At 34.2% G+C, this 22102-nt stretch overlaps 1 pseudogene; it reads left to right on the top strand.

Moving 5' to 3' along the window:
• The first annotated feature begins 17168 nt into the window (after positions 1–17168).
• LOC148956793 (uncharacterized) lies at positions 17169–18183 on the top strand (annotated as a pseudogene).
• The last annotated feature ends 3919 nt before the right edge of the window (positions 18184–22102 follow it).

A 22102-nucleotide genomic window follows, 5' to 3' on the forward strand; every position in this document is an offset into this window, starting at 1 on the left:
ACCTGGACCGAAGCAACGATTACCTGCGTCAACAATTGCACACTGTAAACTTAGTCCTTGGGACTTGTGTATTGTAATGGCAAAGGCCAGTTGAAGAGGAAACTGTCTTCGCGTAAAAAAGACTTGCTTCAAAACTTCAAAGCGCACGGTTTCTCTGCCAATTTCAACTGGAAGTTCCAGTCCATCAAATTTTACAAGAACTCCAATTATTTCTCCGTTTGGTAGCAACTTGAAGCTTGTTACTGTTCCCATTGATCCATTTACTAGCCACTTAGCAACACAAATATTTCTTTGGAGCATTACACGTGCACCTACTGCAAGTAACAAGCTCATGAAAGAACCGGCTGTTATTTTTCTGTCGTTGCCAAAGTTTAAAACAGTGTTTGCTGCTTTCTGTTCGATTCGTTTGTCGTCAACAACTGAAGAGAGTCGATCAACTGCAGAAAGTTTAACGTAGTCTGAGCAGCTTTTTTTAAGAAGTAAATCGTTAACTACCATACAATTTTCATTGGTGGGCATAAGAATGACAGGTCTATTTCCCTCTTCATACAATTTTGAGTAACGATCTATTATTTCGTCATTTGAAGCTCTGTAGGAGTTCCCAATTTTTCTCTTGTAAAGACTATTCAAATTTTCACCAGTGCAAAACCCCTGTCTAATTTCAGCAAGTGTGTTAGCATAACTCTTATCCATCTTTTGTCTCACATTTATGCTTAGTTCCTCATACTCAAATAGATGCCAGAGGTTAAAAGTACCAACTGATCCGATCCTGTTTTTTACTTCTAGTCGTGTGAGAGGCATATAAGGAGGATTACCACTTACTGGTATTAATTGAAGAAAATCTCCCAAAAATACGCAGTTAGCATTACCCATTGGCAAATCAACTGCCAATATTTCTGATAGTATTAAATGAATGGACGTTAAAAGAAGAGACGAAACCATACTAATTTCATCAATAATAAAAAGTCTTGTCTCTTTAAGTGTCTTTCTCAAAGTGAGAAGTTTTTCAGTGGAGAGAGGTGTGTATTTTGTGGTGTTTTCTTGATCAATAGCTAAACTTAAACAACTATGTATTGTTAAACCATTTATGCTATGTGCAGCAATACCAGTAGGTGCCATAACTACAACGAGACAATCTTCATTCTTGAACTTGTTGCAAAGTAGTCTTCTCACGACACTGATAACGCGAGATTTTCCTGTACCCCCAGATCCAGATACAATCAACTTCAAAGATGTTGCACCATTCCGCTTGGTAACTGAGTCTAAGATTTTGTCAACAACTCTCTTTTGATCAATATTGAGCGACTCATAATAATTTTTCAACCTGTCTTCGGTGTCACCATTTAAAATCTGTTTGTTTGCGTCTAACAAATCCTCCATAGCATCTGCTGCTCTGTCAATGAATCCTCCCTGAATTGCATTTTCTGGGTCATCTTCAATGTTTTTATCAATATTTTCTGCCTTCAGAATTTCTTTTGCACGTTTTCGGACCCTTTCTTCAAATTCTATATCGCTTTTCCTCTTAACAACAAATTTTTCGTGGTAAGCTACCATGTTGGGATAGATTACGCTTTCAACACAGTAGGTTTTGTAGTTGCTATTTCCACTTACTATTAGTTCATTTTCATTTCGCCAAGGTTTAAACAAGTTTAAAAGATCTCCATAATAAGCATTTTTCTTCTCGTCAGTTTCAAATGGGTTTACCTTTCTGTGCTGTATGATATACGGTTTAAAAAGCCTTTTTCTGAGGTAGAAGGACCCGTCCGTTAACACCATATTATCATCAGTACCATTACGCTCCCGTTCATACCAAGACAATAACTGAAAAAGACTGATATTTTCCATATGTTCCGGTCTTTTAGGGTAGATATCAATAACCCAGTGGGCAATGTACAAATCACTACTCTGTGGATCGTTTTTAGCAAGCTTTTCAAGCTCCTCATACCTTCTCAGTGTCCTCTTCACCTCGCTCTGTTTCGCAAGGTCAATATATCTAAATTGCCTAGAAATACTATACAATTTAGTACCAAGAAGCCTATCAGCAGCTTCAACTGCTCCAACTTGACGGGTTTTTATGGACTTCAACAAGTAGGACATAGTTCGTTGACCAAGACTTTTGCATGCATTATTTACTTCCTCCCACATTGCTTCTATTTCGACACTCTCTGCTTTTGTCATGTAATCGGTAATGTAATACGGTAATTTAGAGCCCAAATGGCCAATATATTGAACATCAATGTTTGCTTGATTAGCAATAAGTAACGCAGGAGAATAGTCATTTATATAACGCTCGTCATCTCTTCGAAGCAGATGATATATTCTTTTTCTTGGCTTTTTACGGTTTGTACCATGAGCCAAGCAGTCAAGGATGTCATATAATTCTGTTCGTTCCTTTGTAGGACGAGGAAAGCCAAACTTACAATAAGTAACCCATCTTCCTCTTTTTCTCTTATACTTTCTTTGACAGTATTTATTACAGCGGTGCACTTGATGGTCTTTGACCAGTTTGTGAAGAGTTGGACTAGTCAATCTATTTGGTATTTCACAAGTTATAATACTATTGATATACTGAATCACTTCAGACGCTGTTGATTTCCCAATAATAGGAGCATCTTCAATCCACAACACACAGTGTACATGAGGCGCACCTCGTTTCTGATACTCGATACGCCAGAAATGATCCTTAATTTTACCAAACAAAGGATTTGTCTTTGAACATATTAGCTCATTAAATATAGGTGTCCATTTTTTGTCAAAGTGCATGGAAACTGCAATTGGATCTAGACACGTCAACTCTGCTGGGGTCATTTTTGCCACACCAGGTAAGTTCTTATGGACAGTCCGTAAATAGTCAATAAATTCAGGAGAGTACCACTCAGCACATGAAACTGTCAAAAACAAAGTCGGTGGACCCAATTGCTCAATCATTGACTTTACTTTATAGGAAAGAGATTGAAAATACTGCTGAGATCCTCTGATTTTTGATTGAACAGAAAACAAAGTCGCTTCCATCTCTCCATCACGGGAATGAAGCCTGTCTATAAATTGACGAGCATTTTGATTTGGTTTCACAGTCCGCAACATATGACCAACGCTATTACACATGTAAGAGAATTCTTGCAATTGGAAGCTGTGAAAAAGAAACTGTTTGTCAAGACGAAACTTAGTATGTCTGCTAAGAAGCCTTGATTTAAAATATTCTGCATTCCTAATCCGAAATGGTCTTGCCTTGTCACGCAAGCCATATTTGCCTTTCGGGAAAAGATTTAGAAACACTTTTAGATCAAGTTCTTCCTGAAATAAGTCTTCGCTCTCACCTTTTAGTTTCTTGATTTGAAATTGGTCAGTACCAAGATCTTTCATTTGCTTAAAATCTTCAATGAAGTCTTTTGGAACCGCTGAATTGAGAGGCTGGACAGAAAAATGTTCAACCAATGTAGATTTTGCACTTTCTGTCAGTTTCTGAAGGATTGCAGCTTCCGGTATTTCAGGTAAATTATCAATACCAACCGCTTTTTCAGCAAGACGGGCTTCAAGTATTTTTTTTAAATCTTCTAGGGTGTATGCATGTATTGTTTTATAGAGACTGTTGTTCTCTCTTAACCACAACAGTGCTTCATGGACTTTTCTCAGATCTATTAGTGCAGTCCAAACATTCTTGTTGTAAGTAGGCTGACCATTGACAATGACTACAAAACTATCAATGTTAAGAAGTTTTTCAGGCTGAATATCTGCATTTGCTTGCACATCAACAGGTAGATATACTATTCTCCCCTTAAGAGCGTCAACAAGTTCTGTTCTAGGTCTCTTCAATGCAGTTACTTGCCCTAATCTGACGATCGTAAGACAAGGCATTACAAATCGAATCATTGCCATTTCAAAATTATTTAAACACTTTATACATTCCGGTGTACAGTCTATATGAAGGTTATTTAATACTGATCGGGCATTCTCCTGACTTTTCAACATTTTCCCAGCACAGTAATCACAGACAAAGAATGAATCTATGACATCCTCTTTCCAACCTGTACATTGAATTAGTTCTTCTCTGTCATCTTTGGGTATGTCCTGTTGTAGGTGTTCTAAAATCGTGGCCATCATTACATCAAAACCTTTCTTATTTGAAAGGGATCTTAGACTCTTCAATTGGTATTTTGTCTTTATCTGCTCACAACTGTCACAATGCATTGTGGGGTATACATCCCTAATGTTAGCTACCTTATCAAGGCTCTCACCAAATAATTTTATTATTGTATTTTCATCCACAGAAACTCTAATATTGCCATCACCGTAAATGAAGTCTTGACTATTATTACGACAGAGTCTACTTGACACTTCTTCTATGTGATGACTTAGTTCCTTGTACGAGCCCTCGACTTTTAGTAGATTAATATGTTGTATAATCTTACATTTTGATACTGCCTTATATACGCTATTAATGAAACAGTTCAAGACAGGAAAATGTGGAGCTAGTGCCCTTAGAGAACGCAAATAGCTCTGACATCCCTCATTTGGGCTACAGTATAACGAATGCCCATGCTTTCTTGTGTCCCTGTAATTGATTTCACAATAATCCAAGCCGCCAAGGTAGGAATTAACCACTTTGTCAGTTGAAAATTTTAATGCTATATTGTTTTCAAGGATATCAAAAAGAATTTGACATAATTCAATATCCGTCGGATAGAGCTTGCAGATATCAGGGTGACATTGCCAAGTAACCTGCTGCCCAATTTTTGGTTTTGAATTTTTACTCAGATTGTTATAGGTGACTTCAGCCATCATAATTTCCTTGTCAGATCTAGTTTTAGAGCATTTTTCAATAGTTGTCTCGTACTTTTCAGGACAGTGTGTTCTACTACACAGAGAATTTTTTGCCAAATATTCAGTAGAACTAAACGAACTGTTTAAAACACAGTTAGAAATGCTTTTTTCTTGAGTCGGTGTTCCAGGAATTTGTTCTAAATCATTAGTCTTACAAACACATTTACTAATAACCCTAACAGGCTCGTTTTCGCCATAATTGAAAAACATTGCTTTTCCTTCGCTGTTGATAGGTATGCTTGTATATATATTTTTATTGCTGCTACATAAACTGCAATTGCTCCTTCCAAAATTAATATACGAATTTTCTAAGAAGTACGCCTCCGTATATTCACTGTGTTGTCGAACATTTTCCATTGCATCTATAAACTGTTCCGCAGTTGCCAATCCATACCTTGGAAGCTTTTCGTTAAACTGACAACATTTCTTTTGGATATTGCCATGAAGCTTTGCCAAAGCATTTCTAGCCGACTTTTCAACAGCATCCGCTCTTTCAAAGAGAATTTTAATCTGTAATTTCGAATACTTTTCGTGATCCCGATAAAACATGCGTAAAATGTTTCTCAATTTACAAAGATCAGCCTGCATTTTTGCCATCTTCTTGTATTTCTGAATGTAATTTTTCCCTTTGTCCTTATGCGTTCTTCGGTACAACCTCGCAGAGAATTTAATTTTTTCATTATAGCTTTTGTCACCCCAGTATCTACCCATTATTCTGGTAGCAACTTTTTTCTTATGTTTGTTTCGGTAATCTATATCGTTATCATACCGTTCCTTGCTCTTTTGTTTCGCTGTCTCAATTTTCCCTTCTCGATACCCCTGATCCGTAAGATACCTCTGTTTTGCTCTGTCATATTTCATTTTCTTAAATCCTGGATCACAAGACATCTTAGTAGCAATCCTTACGCGTGCTCGAGCTTTATTGCGTTTGGTGGCATTTTTATCTCTTTTAAATAAACTTTTCTTATATTTCAGGATGTTAGCTTTATTTTTTGTGTAGTAAAGTTTTCTATTAGTAGAAATTTGGATTGTTCTATTTTGATATTGTTTTTGGTTATTCTTTCTTTTTTTCCACTCGCGTGAGACCATATTTTTTCAAGATTTAAAATTATTAAGCACACAAAATCCCGTGTCGAGTATCTAAAACCTAGCATAAAACAAAACTAATTTTAAAATTTTCAGGTATTTATCTTGTTTGAATTACAAAATTAGTATTATTGGTTAGACACCATAAATATTTTTGCAGTTTAAATAATAAGTTTAGTGATTCTGGACTGAAAACTAAAATAATTGCAATTATGAGACAATAATATGGAGATATGTACTTTACGGGTTACAGGATACAATAATAAATTTGAACTGAGATGAAAAAAAAATTTCTTCCAGGAGACAAAAAGCAAAACTAATTTTAGAATTTTCATGTATTTTTGTTGTTTAAATTAAAAAATTACTATTACTGATTAGGCATCATAAATATTTTTGCAGTTTACATAATAATTTTAGCGATTAAGCCAAAAAAGAAAATTTTGGTTCCAGGAGTTTCGGTTACTATTGAGACAAGTAGCTATTATTACTATAGAGTTCATTACATGGACTGTTTTATTGCTTCAAAATTCAAATATCTTTGAAAAGACTGCAGTATGAAAATACATCAAAAATGCAATTTTTTTGACAAAATTGATTCTACTTTAAAAAGTATTTTATTTTTAAATACAAAAGTGACTAGATGTTGCAATTTCCTTTAAAATGAGCTATTATACAGCTCTCTATGATTTTCCAGTGCCCAGCTAGCTGAGCAGAAAGAAAAAGCGGAAAGAAAAAAATATCCCGTTTGTGGAGAATAACGTGGTAAAAGTCAATTTTCTTGATTTTCAAGCCAATATATTTTCTTTGTTATTCAAGCCAAAGGGAGGTAAGTTTCCTTTATAGAGGATTCGGACAAGGCGGTTCTAATGGTGTACTTTTTGTTTTGATCTGACTCTTTTTTTAGGAGTTGGGGGGTTTTATATTTCTTGACATTGGACGTGATCGTCTCTTACTAGGTTGCTAGCTACCGCTGCAACCCGGATTTTGATCTGACTCCTTTTTTAGGAGTTAGGGGTTTTTATATTTCTTAAATTGGACGTGATCGTCTCTTACTAGGTTGCTAGCTATCGCTGCAACCCGGAAAAAAACACATTGTGCCCACATCGTTCTTTACTCAGGCAGTGCTAGCGCGCTGCCTATGATAATCAACTGATTACACACAGGAAAAAGCCTACGGCTTTTTCTTCTTTTAAATAGTAAGAGACGAGTCTCAAATAATCAAGTAGTCAGCTAATTCCAAAGGTATGCAATTTTTGTTATTCCAATGATCGTTTTTTATTGTAACTAGGTTTCAGCCATCTCTACAGCCATGATACTATTGGAAATTACATAATCCCTATTTATGTTTAAGTTAACATGGGCAAGGTGTCGTTCTTTATTGTATTTTTCCCTTTGTCCTTATGCGTTCTTCGGTACAACCTCGCAGAGAATTTAATTTTTTCATTATAGCTTTTGTCACCCCAGTATCTACCCATTATTCTGGTAGCAACTTTTTTCTTATGTTTGTTTCGGTAATCTATATCGTTATCATACCTTTCCTTGCTCTTTTGTTTCGCTGTCTCAATTTTCCCTTCTCGATACCCCTGATCCGTAAGATACCTCTGTTTTGCTCTGTCATATTTCATTTTCTTAAATCCTGGATCACAAGACATCTTAGTAGCAATCCTTACGCGTGCTCGAGCTTTATTGCGTTTGGTGGCATTTTTATCTCTTTTAAATAAACTTTTCTGATATTTCAGGATGTTAGCTTTATTTTTTGTGTAGTAAAGTTTTCTATTAGTAGAAATTTTGATTGTTCTATTTTGATATTGTTTTTGGTTATTCTTTCTTTTTTTCCACTCGCGTGAGATCATATTTTTTCAAGGTTTAAAATTATTAAGCACACAAAATCCCGTGTCGAGTATCTAAAACCTAGCATAAAACAAAACTAATTTTAAAATTTTCAGGTATTTATCTTGTTTGAATTACAAAATTAGTATTATTGGTTAGACACCATAAATATTTTTGCAGTTTACATAATAAGTTTAGTGATTCTGGACTGAAAACTAAAATAATTGCAATTATGAGACAATAATATGGAGATATGTACTTTACGGGTTACAAACCAAAAAAAGCTTGGTTCCAGGATACAATAATAAATTTGAACTGAGATGAAAAAAAAATTTCTTCCAGGAGACAAAAAGCAAAACTAATTTTAGAATTTTCATGTATTTTTGTTGTTTAAATTAAAAAATTACTATTACTGATTAGGTATCATAAATATTTTTGCAGTTTACATAATAATTTTAGCGATTAAGCCAAAAAAGAAAATTTTGGTTCCAGGAGTTTCGGTTACTATTGAGACAAGTAGCTATTATTACTATAGAGTTCATTACATGGACTGTTTTATTGCTTCAAAATTCAAATATCTTTGAAAAGACTGCAGTATGAAAATACATCAAAAATGCAATTTTTTTGACAAAATTGATTCTACTTTAAAAAGTATTTTATTTTTAAATACAAAAGTGACTAGATGTTGCAATTTCCTTTAAAATGAGCTATTATACAGCTCTCTATGATTTTCCAGTGCCCAGCTAGCTGAGCAGAAAAAAAAAGCGGAAAGAAAAAAATATCTCGTTTGTGGAGAATAACGTGGTAAAAGTCAATTTTCTTGATTTTCAAGCCAATATATTTTCTTTGTTATTCAAGCCAAAGGGCGGTAAGTTTCCTTTATAGAGGATTCGGACAAGGCGGTTCTAATGGTGTACTTTTTGTTTTGATCTGACTCTTTTTTTAGGAGTTGAGGGGTTTTATATTTCTTGACATTGGAGGTGATCGTCTCTTACTAGGTTGCTAGCTACCGCTGCAACCCGGATCAAAATTAAATTGCTTACTATTGCCTAGAGTTAGTTGTTTACAATATCGTAACAATTTATTTTATGATAATAATTAGTTTTGTTAATTACAAAAGGTTTCTATATACAGCAATTTCCATTAAAATGAGCCATTAGACAGCTCTTTATTATGACCAAGAAATGTTTGATTTAAAAATTCAATTAATATGGGTTACACTTCATTCCTTATTGTAATTACCATAATCAACTATATCTGTCCTTTATGAAAACTTTACTAACCTATACTATAGTTAAGTGGGCTATAAAATTTAGTATAGGCAAGAGGTCGTTCCTTATTATGAATATTTAATAATGATAATATTGTATCAAGTTGTTTAAACATTAAGATAAAATAAGACTCATTTAAAGATTTTTAGGAATGTATATAGTTTCTTTTCATAAAGTGAAATTATTACTCAAACATTCTGAATATTTTTGCAGTTTACAGAGTTTTGCACTTTTTTCTCATACCTTTTGCATTGTCATAATATAAATACTGTAATCTTAACTACTTTACCAGTTAGTATTGGGAAGAGTTCGTTCTTTATTATAAACAGCAATGAAATTGATGAGGATGGTGATGACTTCAGGCTCCCGAAAAGCCTAGGGGTCATACGGCTCAGTATTCTTTCATGATAGTAGACGAGACGAGGGTAGTTTGATGAGAGCTGGAAAGTTGTCAGTAACCTTCTTGATGAGAGTTGGTTTTCGAAGAGGCTAATAATTCTTATATACTACTGGGTAAGGTTAAACTCTCTTTTAATTCCATATTCATTGTGGTATCAATAAAGGAAGTAGTTCTTGGTCTTTGAATTCAATGTGTACTCTTTGAAATTATATAACTCTTTACACGAAAATTCTCCATTTTGTTTTATACTTTTCCTTAGATTTATTCTAGGACGCTATAGTGTAGCCGTTATTAGGAAGGAACATTTGTTAATAATAATCATACCTATGAACTTTTTTTTTAAAATAACCTCTGTATAAATTATGATGAACTATATCGGTTCTTTATGTAACTATGTTTAGGAACACCAGTCTCTTCGGAGGCGTGGGTTCAAATCTTACCGCTGGTATACGATTATGATTTATGTACAAAAATCAAATATCTTTGAAAAGACTGCAGCATGAAAAGACATCAAAAGTGTAGTTTTTGGTGGAAAAATTTATTCTCTTTTAGAATTAATTTATTTTCGTTACTAAAGATTTTTAACCGAATTAATTTCCTTTAAAATGAGCTATTGAAAAACTCTCTACGATGTTCCAGTGCCAAGCTATCTGTGGATAAGAAAGAAAAGAGAAGAAAAAAAATATCCCGTTTGGGCAGAATGATGTAGTAGCTGCCACTTTTCTTGATTTTCAAGCCAATATATTTCCCTTGCTTTTCAAGCCAAGGGACAGAAAGTTAACTATACAGGGGTTTCGGACAAGGCGGTTCTAATGGTGTACTTTTTGTTATTACCTGACTCTTTTTTTTAGGAGTTAGGGGTTTTTATATTTCTTAACATTGGACGTGATCGTTTCTTACTAGGTTGCTAGCTACCGCTGCAACCCGGATCTTTACTGCAATTACAAACAGGAAAAGGCCTACGGCTTTTTCTTCTTTGAAATAGTAAGAGACGAACCTCAAGTAATTACCCCTGGAACCACCATTTATCAGTTACTATGGATGAGAGATCGTTCTTTACTGTAAATGCTGTTCAAGCCAAGGGACTGAAAGTTTACTATAAAGGGGTTTCAGGCAAGGCGGTTTTAATGGTGTACTTTTTGTTTTGATCTGACTCCTTTTTTAGGAACTATGAGTTTTTTAATTCGTAACATTGGACGTGATCGTCTCTTACTAGGTTGCTAGCTACCGCTGCAACCAGGATAATTGTGACAGAAAGTTTCCTATACAGGGGTTTCAGACATGGCGGTTCTAATGGTGTACTTTTGGTTTTGATCTAACCTTTTTCTTAGGAGTTATGGGTTTTTATATATTTTAACATTGGACGTGATCGTCTCTTACTAGGTTGCTAGCTACCGCTGCAACCCGGATATACATGATATAATTTTTAGTCAAATAATAGTTTAAGCCTTCGGTAGCTCAGTTGGTAGAGTCGTCGGACGGCAAATGGACGTATGTCACTGGTTCAAATCCAGGTCGATGCAATTTTTTACCACCTTTGTTTTTAACTATACTCTGTCTCGTGTTTTAAATTAATCCTTTATGTATTTGTTTTGATCTGACTCCTTTGTTAGGAACTATGGGTTTTTATATTTCTTAACATTGGACGTGATTGTCTCTTACTAGGTTGCTAGCTACCGCTGCAACCCGGATTGCTAGCTACCGCTGCAACCCGGATAACATTGGACGTGATCGTCTCTTACTAGGTTGCTAGCTACCACTGCAACCCGGAAAAACCCGGATTCAGAAACCAAAACATAATTTCGTGTTTTTCTATTCACGTCATAGCTCTAATATAAAGCTATGACGACATTCATTATTTATCTAGTAGGGTTTCAGACAAGGTAGTTCTAGTGATGTACTTTTGTTTTGATCTTACTCTATTTTTAGGAATTTTGGGTTTTTATATTTCTTAGCATGGAACTGATCGTCTCTTACTAGGTTGCTAGCTACTGCTTCAACCCAAATTATAAGAGGCAGCCTGGCCGAGTGGTCCAAGACACTGGTGTTAGCCACCAGTCTCTTCGGAGGCGTGGGTTCAAATCTTACCGCTGGTATACGATTATGTTTGAAAGACTGCAGTGTAAAAAGACATCAAAAATGCAGTTTTTGGTGGAAAAATTTATTCTCTTTTAGAAATATTTTATTTTAGTTACTATAGATTTTTAACCCGATTAATTTCCTTTAAAATGAGCTATTGAACAACCCTCTATGATGTTCCAGTGCCAAGCTATCTGTGGAAAAGAAAAAAAGAAAAAAAAGAAAAAATATCCCGTTTAGGCAGAATGTTGTAGTAGCTGCCACTTTTCTTGATTTTCAAGCCAATATATTTCTCTTGCTGTTCAAGCCAAGAGACAGAAAGTTTCCTATACAGGGGTTTCGGACAAGGCGGTTCTATTGATGTACTTTTTGTTTTGATCTGACTCCTCTGTTAGGAACAATGGGTTTTTATATTTCTTAACATTGGACGTGATCGTCTCTTATTAGGTTGCTAGCTACCGCTGCAACCCGGATAATCATATATATTATTATCGAACCTTATTACAAAATCATTATCATCAAATTTATTAATCAAAATCAATTTTATGCTGCATCATTACAAACAGGAAAAAGCCTACGGCTTTTTCTTCTTTGAAATTACAAACAGGAAAAAGCCTACGGCTTTTTCTTCTTTGAAATAGTAAGAGACGAACCTCAAACAATCAAGTAGCTAATTAAGTCCAATGTATGCAAGGGTTTGTTATTTCAATGATCGTTCTTTAATGTAATTTTTCTTAGTTGGAATAGTAAGAGACGACCTGGCTACAACCTACGCTTATGACATCATTGATCTATCTTTAGTATTAATTATAATCTTATTTTAGTTACTATGGGCTGGAGGTTCGTTCTTTACTGTAATTAAAATGAGCCATTTCAAAGCTCTCTATTATGATGATTATTGAAAATACATCATCTATTAAATGATCCCTTATAATACTTCAGTTACTATGGAATAAAGTTCGTTCTTTACTGTAATTATTCTTTCTTTTTTTCCACTCGCGTGAGACCATATTTTTTCAAGATTTAAAATTATTAATCACACAAAATCCCGTGTCGAGTATCTAAAACCTAGCATAAAACAAAACTAATTTTAAAATTTTCAGGTATTTATCTTGTTTGAATTACAAAATTAGTATTATTGGTTAGACACCATAAATATTTTTGCAGTTTAAATAATAAGTTTAGTGATTCTGGACTGAAAACTAAAATAATTGCAATTATGAGACAATAATATGGAGATATGTACTTTACGGGTTACAGGATACAATAATAAATTTGAACTGAGATGAAAAAAAAATTTCTTCCAGGAGACAAAAAGCAAAACTAATTTTAGAATTTTCATGTATTTTTGTTGTTTAAATTAAAAAATTACTATTACTGATTAGGCATCATAAATATTTTTGCAGTTTACATAATAATTTTAGCGATTAAGCCAAAAAAGAAAATTTTGGTTCCAGGAATTTCGGTTGCTATTGAGACAAGTAGCTATTATTACTATAGAGTTCATTACATGGACTGTTTTATTTCTTAAAAATTAAAATATTTTTGAAAATACTTCATCATGAAAATACATAAAAAATGCAATTTTTTTGACAAAATTGATTCTACTTTAAAAAGTATTTTATTTTTAAATACAAAAGTGAGTAGATGTTGAAATTTCCTTTAAAATGAGCTATTATACAGCTCTCTATGATTTTCCAGTGCCCAGCTAGCTGAGCAGAAAGAAAAAGTGGAAAGAAAAAAATATCCCGTTTGTGGAGAATAACGTGGTAAAAGTCAATTTTCTTGATTTTCAAGCCAATATATTTTCTTTGTTATTCAAGCCAAAGGGAGGTAAGTTTCCTTTATAGAGGATTCGGACAAGGCGGTTCTAATGGTGTACTTTTTGTTTTGATCTGACTCTTTTTTTAGGAGTTGGGGGGTTTTATATTTCTTGACATTGGAGGTGATCGTCTCTTACTAGGTTGCTAGCTACCGCTGCAACCCGGATAAAAAAATTATTTTTTATTAAAAATTATTTTGTTAATTACAAAAGGTTTATATATACAGCAATTTCCTTTAAAAAGAGCCATTAAACAGCTCTCTATTATGATGTTTAAATATCTACGATTATGACTTCACTCTTGAACATGAAAATGCAGTTTTTCGTAAAATAATGACTTTATGAAAAAACATTTTTTTAATTGCAAATTTTTTTAGCCCCATCAACTTCCTTTAAAATGAGCCATTAAACAGCTCTCTACGATGTTCCAGTGCCCCACTATCTGAGGAAAAGAAGAAGAAGAAATAAAAATAACTGCTGTATATACAGAATATCCTGGTTGCAGCCACTTTTCTTGTTGTTCAAGCCAAGGGACTATAAGTTTCCTATATAGGGGTTTCGGACAAGGCAGTTCTAATACTGCACTTTTTTTATCCGATTCTAGTTTTAGAAGTTATGACCTATTTCATTTTTTACTATGGGGCGTGATCGTCTCTTACTAGGTTGCTAGCTACTGCTGCAACCTAGACTAGGTTGCTAGCTACCGCTGCAACCCGGATTAATTGTACCTATGTTGCTTGCTACCGCTGCAACCCAGATCTTTATTTCTCCTAAGTATAATTACAAACAAGAAAAATATTTAAGTATAGAATAAACTATTTTAAAATTGTATCCTCAAAAGGCTGCTCGGTGAAGTGGATAGCTTGTTGGTATTCTACTCCAAAGGTCAGAGGCTTCATTCCTGCCGCAGAACATTTTTACACATTTGTCAATTTCATTATCTGGGCTGACACCATTTATGATAGATTTTTTATGTAAAAAAAACATATCGCAGAACCTTTTGTTTTTTAACAGAGGCTGATGCAGTATCAGGTTCTTGGCCAACGTCCTTCTAAACTCTTAATATTACATGAAAATCCTGACAGAATATGTACAGTTGCATCAATTCACATTTTTATGCGGAGGGGGGGTGGTGTGCAATTGTGTAAGTGATATCATCATGATTTTATAAAGGGGGATATTCAACAGAATAATCTTCTTTGTTTTGTATGCCGCCATTTATGGCTGTAACATATTATATATAAGCCTCTATATATTATGACGTCGTGCATCAATATAAAAGGATGCAAAGAGTCAAGTGATCTAAGTATGATAAAATTACAAACAGGAAAAAGCCTATGGATTTTTCTTAATTGGAATAGTAAGAGACGACCTGGCTACATCCTATGACCCTGACGTCATTTATCAGTCTTTAACATGAAATATGCAGTTTTTCGTAAAAAAAACTGATTCTAATTTAAAAATATTTTTTTTTTAATAGAAAACGTTTTTAAACCAATTAATTTCCTTTAAAATGAGCCATTGAACAACTCTCTACGATGTTCCAGTGCTGATCTATCTGTGGAAAAAAAGAAAAAAAAGATGCCGCTTAGGCAGAATGCTGTAGTAGCTGCCACTTTTCTTGATTTTCAAGCCAATATATTTCCCTTGCTGTTCAAGCCAAGGGATAGAATGTTTCCTATATAGGGGTTTTGGACAAGGCGATTCTAACGGTATACTTTTTTTGACCTGACTCTATTTTTAGGAGTTATTGGTTATTATAATTCTTAACTTTGGAGGTTATCGTCTGTTACTAGGTTGCTAGCTACCACTGCAATCCGGATAACATCAACTGCTTCTTGGTCGAGCCGGTTAAGGCATTGTTCCATTGGTGGAGAAATCTCTTTCGATTCCTAAAGCGGACAAAAATCTTTAGATTATAAAAGTTCCCTGTGGAAAAAAGTCTTGAAGAAAATGTCTCGAAGAAAAAAGGGGGAGAAAAATCTTGAAGAAAATGAAATATCTCTGAATGTATTACAACATCCCACGTGTGTGACGTCCTCAGTTACAATCGGGGATTTCTCGCATGACTGACGGGCCCTGACATCTAATATATCACGCGAGAATGTGTCATCCTCAGTTACAACAGGGGGTTCCCCACGGGCCCTGAGCTCTAACATGTCACGCAAGAATGCGTCATCCTCAGTTGCAAGCGAGGGATCCCCACAGGCCCTAATCTCTAGCATGTCATGAGAGATTACGTCATTCTCAGTTACGAGTGGGGGTTCCCCACTTGACTAGCTGGCCCCCCGTTGGAATTGGTTGCTAGGGTCCCGGTGGAATTGAATGTTAGGAACCCATTGGAATCGACTGCTAGGGGCCCCCGCTGAAATTACCCACTAGGGCCCCCGTTGTAAATGGTTGTTAGGGGCCCGGTGAAATTGAATGCTAGGTCTCCCGTTGGAGTTGGTTGCAAGGGACCCGGTGTCTTGAAGGTTCCCTACTGGGGAGGGTCTCTCAAGGTCCCCCCTACACCCCTAAGTTTTTATGCAATCAAAAACTATGAGGTAACGTCTACGTTTGCATCTTGATTTGGCAAGGCCCTGAAAGTTCTCCCTATTATGTAACAAACACCGGTGTCTTGAGAAAGTTTCAAAAAAGTGTCGGGACTGGGATTCGAAGGGGGGTATGGGAGTAATTGGCCCTCCGGAGACATCAGGCTTCAGTTCTTCAGACAATTTTTACAAGCTATTCAGTGTAGTTATTTATAAAAAGAATTATATAAGTTTCATTGGTATCATGGTTGTAGAGAAAAATGACATCTAGTAAAGAAAAACCGCAGCACATTTTTAACTTATTCAGCTGCCTTATTCTCTGAGTGTCGTCTCTTACTACTCCAAGTAAGAAAAAGCCATAGGCGTTTTCCTGTTTGTATAGCGCGGCACTGGAACATCATAGAGAGCAGTTTAATGGCTTGTTTTAAAGAATTACAGTGAAAACAAACTATAGCTTGTAGTAACTGAAAAGAGTGTGGGGGTGTGTGGAGTGGTTATAAAATTATGGCTGCAATTGTACCTGCAACCTAGTAAAGCCAAACCGCACCCCATGGTAACCAAAATCAAAAGTTATATTTCATGATGCTATCAATATTTTTTCTGTTGTGCTGTGTTTTAAAGTAAATGTTTTGGTTGGTCGGCTTAGATACTTTTCTCAGTTTTCTTTAATTAAAAAAAAATTAAAATAAAATTTGTTTTTCATTCACTATTTACTTTACAAGTTTCTACCACAATTTATTCTTTGAAGAATAATCTGTCCAAAAAATGTATACAGCAAAGAACCGAAAGAATAAAGCACAAAACAAAAGTATAAAATCCATTCTCTATAATGGTTGTTAATCTCCAAAAGTTACTCCAAGTTTGAATATTAATTGATGAAGATTTCTCCGGAGACAGTGTAATCCCTCAGATAATCATGGTTACAGCTCTAGGTGCAACCTAGTAAAAGGCGGACCGCAGCCCATAGTAACCAAAAGCTTAAAAAACCTTTTTTTAGAAAAAAACGTTATTGTAAAAGAAAAAACTCCCGAGCAGCATGCGTTCTTTGGAATATATATTCCAAAAAAATCATTACCGAATTTCATTTGCTAAGGATACACGCAATGTCTTTTTAAGGCATGAAAAAAAAACATGAAAATTTTTTAGGTTCAGCCCAGAATCGCTAAAGTTATTATGTAAACTTCAAAAATATTTATGGTGTCCGAGCAATAATTTTAATGTTTTAATTCATAGTACAAAAATACCTAAAAATTTTTAAATTAGTTTGTTTTTTTGTTTGATAGAAACAACTCAATACATGATTACATGAGTTTGAACCCTCAAAGATGAATTCAATGAATGAAACCAATCAGTCCAATCGGTTTCTAACAGACTGTACTAAAACTGAGCTATCGAATACAAATATCTCACCAGTAGACATTTTTGATGAAAATCCAGCCACAAAGGAGCTGACTAACCAGCTGAAGAAACTACCATACAAAACAGAAGAGGACGCCGCAAATCAGAAGAATAAAATATCTTTTCAGAATGACGAGAAACGATCAATATGCAATAATCTTAAGAATAATCTTGCCATACACATGAGAACCCACACCGGTGAAAAGCCATTCAAGTGTGACGTATGCAAGCACTGTTTTAGTCAGAAGAAAAATCTCGTCATACACATGAGAACCCACACCGGTGAGAAGCCATACAAGTGCAATACATGTAATAAGAGCTTTTCTCAAAAGAGTCAGCTCATTCAACATGTGAGGATCCACACTGGTGAGAGGCCATTCAAGTGTGACGTATGCAATCGCAGTTTTAATAACAAGAGTAATCTTGTCATACATATGAGGACCCACACCAGTTAAAAGCCATTCAAGTGTGACGTATGCAATCAAAGTTTTAGTCACAAGGGTAATCTTGCCATACACACGAGAACACACACCGGTGAAAAGCCATTCAAGTGTGACGTATGCAAGCGGAGTTTTACTAAAACAAGTAATCTTGCCACACATATGAGAACCCACACCGGTGAAAAGCCATACAAGTGCAATACATGAAATAAGAGCTTTTCTCAAACTAGTAACCTCAAAAAACATGTGAAGATCCACACTGGTGAAGAGCCATTCAAGTGTGACGCATACAAGCGTACATTTAACGTCGAGTAATCTTTCCATGCATATAAGAACCCACACCGGTGAAAAGCCATTCAAGTGTAACGTATGCAAGCACAGTTTTAGTCAGAAGAATACTCTTGCCCTACACATGAGAACCCACACCGGTGAAAATCCATTAAAGTATAACATATGCAAGCACAGTTTGAATGACAAGAGTCATCTTGCCATAAACATATGATAATGACATGGTATGTGAACATGTACAAAATATTCAAGGGTGGCCAATAATAAAAATTTAATCTTTACTTCATAGTTTGAATAAGACATGTCCAGACATTTTAAGAGAATTCAGGATTTTAAGGTGGCCGGTCCGAAGCCATCTTATCTTTGCCTGGAAGAATATTATGAATTTTAAATTTTTTAGATATATTTGTAATCAAATATGGACAGGAGAAAGAATATATATATATATATATATATATATATATATATATATATATATATATATATATATATATATATATATATATATATATATATATATATATATATATATATATATATATATATATATATATATATATATATACTTATATATTTTTTTTTTTATATATATATATATATATATATATATATATATATATATATATATATGTATATATATATATATATATATATATATATATATATATATATATATATATATATATATATATATATATATATATATATATATATATATATATATATATATATATATATATATATATATATATATATATATATATATATATATATATATATATATATATATATATATATATATATATATATATATATATATATCCTATTTTTTCGATCTCAAAGGGAGAAGCATAATCCTCCCACCGATCCGCCTGGACAAGCATACTGACAACGTTAACTACCGTTGCTGATGACAACACTAGTATCTAAATAACTAGATCTAATGCACTCAGGCTGTATTCAACGGGGTCAACTGGGGGAGGGAAGGGGGGCACTTGCCCCATTGAGTTTTTACCTCCCCCATAGATTTAGAAAAACCCTTTTTGGTGGTGTTTTCATTGAAAAATGCCTTTTTTTTTGGTGTTTTCCATGAAAGAATTGAATAAAACATAGATTTTGAAAAATCCATTTGCCCCTCCCCCTAATTTTTTCATGAATTGGCACCACTGGTTGCATTACATTACTTTAACAAATAGCAATATAACAATTAAACTGCATAACTAGATGTAATTAACACGTTTTTTGGTGCTATTAGGACGACTTTAAACTCTCTTGTGTTATTAGGAAATCAAAGGAAAGCATTGTGGTTAGTGTTGAATTGGATAACACAGTGTGTCATCCATTTTTTATCAGATTAATGTCTTTTTCACCCTTTCATTCGCTTTCATTTGCGCTTTAAATGAATTGATTTTTCAAAGCTTAAATCTGGTCGAAAACACACTGGCTTATAACATTCCTTAGAGATGAGGCACCATGCTAAGTGACTTAATTTGTTCTAACTGATTTTACTCTCTGGATATTGGTGATTTGTGTTCCAGAGGGTCAATGATAACTGGTTCTTCTAATTGATCAAAACTTCCTGGTCCGTAAGAAGAGATGAGTTTACCTTGTTTTCATTTAGGTGTTTTTAGTTCAGTTCATGTTACGTTCCTGCTGAATCACGTTTAAGTTTTTGCGTCCGGATATGCACAAATTTACAATTAGATGGGAGTTATTTTTCTATGCACTTCGACTGGTTATTCCTTAACCCGAGTTAGGTTGGGGGAAGGTTATGGAAACTCAAGATGTCGGCTTTGTTTATAATGAAGCGTGGTATCCATATTTACCAATCTTAGTAGCTAGTGTCCTCTACACCTCTCAATAATGGGTATGTTAACGGTGTTTTACTAAAATATTGTTCAGACACCATAAATATTTTTGCAGTTTATAACTTTAGCGATTCTGAACTAAAAACGAAAATAAGATAAAAATTAATTTTTTCAATTTTCACGTCACGTCGCTCATTAAGTCATATATGGTTATTAGTACACAATATGTTTTAGATATTACGTCATGTCACTTATTACGTCATATATGGTTATTAGTAGATAATCGGTAAAATATTCGTTCTTTATTATAATTACTAGGATACTATACAGGGGTTTCGGACAAGGTGGTTCTAATGGTGTACTTTTTGTTTTGATCTGACTCCTTTGTTAGGAACTATGGGTTTTTATATTTCTTAACATTGGACGTGATCGTCTCTTGCTAGGTTGCTAGCTACCGCTGCAACCCGGATTGCTAGCTACCGCTGCAACCCGGATACCGCTGTAACCCTGATAAAAAACAGGAAAATATTACAAACAGGAAAAAACCTACGGCTTTTTCTTCTTTGAAATAGTAAGAGACGAACCTCGAACGATCAAGTAGCTAACTAAGTCCAATGTATAAAATAATTTTTTATTCCAATGATCGTCTTTTAACGTAACATATCAGTTACTATGGGAGAGAGATCGTTCTTTACTGTAATTATTTAAATTTTCAGGAATTATTCTAATTTCAGTTCAATTTTTTTTTACTCCTCCCCAAAAAAATACTGCATTTTGCATAATAATAGATAATTATATAAGGAAAACCGTATTGAAAAACAGCATTTATGATTAACTATATCGGTCCTTTATGTAGTATTTCCTTTTTCTTTCGTTTCTCTTGTGCTGTTTCCTTAAATCTCTTGACTAGAAGAAATCAAACTTGCTTAAAATGATAATAGTATACATGATTAATTCAGGACCATCACGTGTGGGGGGAGGGGACACCTCTCCCCCAATGTTTTTGGGTACTCGGTAAAAAAAAATGAGTCGGTAAAATTATGGTGCGGACCCTGGCTTAATCTAGTTGTTTTAGGGTGATCTTTAGTACAAAATCTTTTTTAAAGAGCTATGGGTTTTTATATTTCTTAACATTGGACGTGATCGTCTCTTACTAGGTTGCTAGCTACCGCTGCAACCCGGATTAGCATAGGCAAGAGGTCGTTCTTTATTATAACAAGTAGCGAACTAAGTTCAATGTTTGCAATGCTTTGTTACTCCAATGATCTTCTTTCAATGTAGCCATTTATGATGAACTATATCGATCCTTTATGTAATACCGCTGAAACCCTGATATTAAACTGGAAAATATTACAAACAGGAAAAAGCCTACGGCTTTTCTTCTTTGAAATAGTTGGAGACGAACCGCGAACGATCAAGTAGCTAACTAAGTCTAATGTATGCAATAATTATTTGTTTCAATGATCGTCTTTTAATGTAATAATTGACAAACACCATTTATAATGAGCTATATCGGTCCTTTGTGAAAATTACAAAAGCTTTTTAACCCCATTAATTTCCTTTAAAATGAGCTATTGAAAAACTCTCTGCGATGTTTCAGTGCCATGCTATCTGTTGAATTACTAACCTATACTATAATTAAGTGTCGTATAAAATTTAGTATAGGCAAGAGGTCGTTCTTTATTATATTACCATAACTACCGCTTGAACCCGGATTATAAATTACAAACAGGAAAATGCCTACGGCCTTTTCTTCTTTGGAATAGTAAGAGACGATCCTCAAATAATCAGGCAGCTAACTAGGTTTATAATTTGTTCTTTAACATAAACTTCATTAATCAGATGTTTTAATATATCCTATATGGTCTAGAGGTTGGGATGACTCTCACCCAGTTGGCTTGAGTTCAATTTCCGTATGGAAAATTTTTACTTATGATGATTTCTTAAGGAATATAATTAAAATAATCATTTATATAAATTTCTTTTATTACTTCATATACTATGGGCTACATTTCGTTTCTTAATGTAATAAAAATAATTTGTTTTAATTACAAAAGGTTTTTAACCCCATTAATTTCCTTTAAAATGAGCCATTGAACAACTCTCTACGATGTTCCAGTGCCAAGCTGTCTGTTGAACTACTAACCTATACTATAATTAGGTGGCATATAAACTTTAGTATAGGCAAGAGGTCGTTCTTTATTATATGTTTTTCTATTCACTTCATAGCTCTAATATAAAGCTACGACATTCATTATTTATCTAGTAGGGTTTCAGACAAGGTAGTTCTAATGATGTACTTTTGTTTTGATCTTACTCTATTTT

This window comes from Artemia sp. Qi Xiang Cuo, chromosome 1, assembly GCF_049724085.1.
Source record: "Artemia sp. Qi Xiang Cuo chromosome 1, ASM4972408v1, whole genome shotgun sequence".
Lineage (NCBI taxonomy): Eukaryota > Metazoa > Arthropoda > Branchiopoda > Anostraca > Artemiidae > Artemia > Artemia sp. Qi Xiang Cuo.